Source organism: Gasterosteus aculeatus, chromosome 1 (assembly GCF_964276395.1).
Source record: "Gasterosteus aculeatus chromosome 1, fGasAcu3.hap1.1, whole genome shotgun sequence".
Lineage (NCBI taxonomy): Eukaryota > Metazoa > Chordata > Actinopteri > Perciformes > Gasterosteidae > Gasterosteus > Gasterosteus aculeatus.
Genome location: NC_135688.1, coordinates 6100154 through 6101570, shown reverse-complemented (window position 1 = coordinate 6101570; position 1417 = coordinate 6100154). Strand labels below are relative to the sequence as shown.

At 47.5% G+C, this 1417-nt stretch overlaps 1 long non-coding RNA gene across 1 annotated transcript; it reads right to left on the bottom strand.

The window, feature by feature from the left end:
* Positions 1–228: 228 nt before the first annotated feature.
* LOC144388940 (uncharacterized) lies at positions 229–726 on the bottom strand. The gene is made up of 2 exons (XR_013453200.1): positions 544–726; positions 229–455 (listed from the first exon to the last, which is right to left on the bottom strand). It is a non-coding gene; the product is annotated as an uncharacterized LOC144388940 (long non-coding RNA).
* Between the last annotated feature and the right edge of the window lie 691 nt (positions 727–1417).

The following is a 1417-nucleotide window of genomic DNA, read 5'->3' as shown; positions in this document are numbered from 1 at the left end:
TGTGTTTCAAAGCAAACCATTTATCCACCTCTACTAACACTAAATATTAATACAGAGAACAAGGAGACGGGGCCACGCGAAGACTGACTCTACATGTGCCGTTTTCCAGACGACGCGGTCTTATTTCCCATGGGATGTGTTGTGCGTTAACTTCTAGATGCACCCATGTTTGATAAGAATAAATTAATGTCATGGGGTGGTAGCCAGAAAGAGGGTTGGACTCAAAAGCGGGATTCAGAGAAAAAAGATTTTATTTTGCCAGCAGAGGGACTTGGTTCGGGATCCGTGGCCGGAGAAGATGCTGGAGAGGCAGAGAGGCACAGGGGTCCAGGCGGCAGGAGCGGTACGGTAGATAGAATCCACGCTTGAGGGAGAGGTAAAGATCCGGCTGGCTGGAGGAGTTCCCCCAAGCCGGGGAGGGCAAGAGGGGAAGCCGTCAGGTTCCGGGAAGCAGGCTGGGATGGGACCAAAACATAAAAAAGGGTCAATGCAAAAAACTCTTTCCTTAGAGAATCGATCTCGGGTGAGAGCTGGCCGAGTTACCACTGGGAAGGCAAAACGATCTGGCGAAGACTGGTGCTCCTGCTGTTCCTTAAGAGGGGTTCCTGACGATGGTAAATGCAGGACAGCTGTGACAGCAGGCAGCCACCAGACTCCGCCCAGGTAACCACGGAAACCTGCTCTCCCAGCCTGAAACAACACCTCCAAAGCCAGTCAGATCATGACAATTAAAGAATGTGTTAAGCGCCTTGATCAGTGCCGGTACGCGGGGAAGAAAAGACACAACGGGGGAACTCAAACATTCCGCAACTGCATCGGCATACTTTGGAGTGGACAGACACACTTGAATATCTGAGTGGAAGACGTGCATGCTAAACGGGGACGGGACCGTCCTCAAGACACGATGCTGCTCCTCCTTTTCAAAACAAAAAAAGCCTGAAAAATAAGAGAGGCAGGAGAAGAAATAATATGCTGCCTGTTTTTGAAACATCATTACATTATTATCTTTCTTAAGTCAATTCGTTTGACAGTTACTGCTTCTTAGAATCGAATGTGTACTCAAGCTGCCGTGCTCAATGGCATATTATTTTGTTTTACCTTTAAACTTGCTACGCTGTCGTATCCATAAACCATTTAGTTTGGCATCACGGATAATAGAAATCGAGTCGATGCTTCTTTTTTGGGGGGGGGGGGGGGTAACTTTGACTTGCACAGAGATATTAAAGTGGCTTCTTAATCTAGTGAACACAGTGTCTCGGCCCGATGCCAATAACCACACGCAAGCACCGTTTCCTTACAGTTACCTTGCTGGTACTTTAACGTTTCTGTGTGGCTCTCAGCCCTCCCCAACTGTCCTTCAACAACACATCGGTGCTTAGCAGGTTTAGATTTGTGACTATATAACTATATAATAACA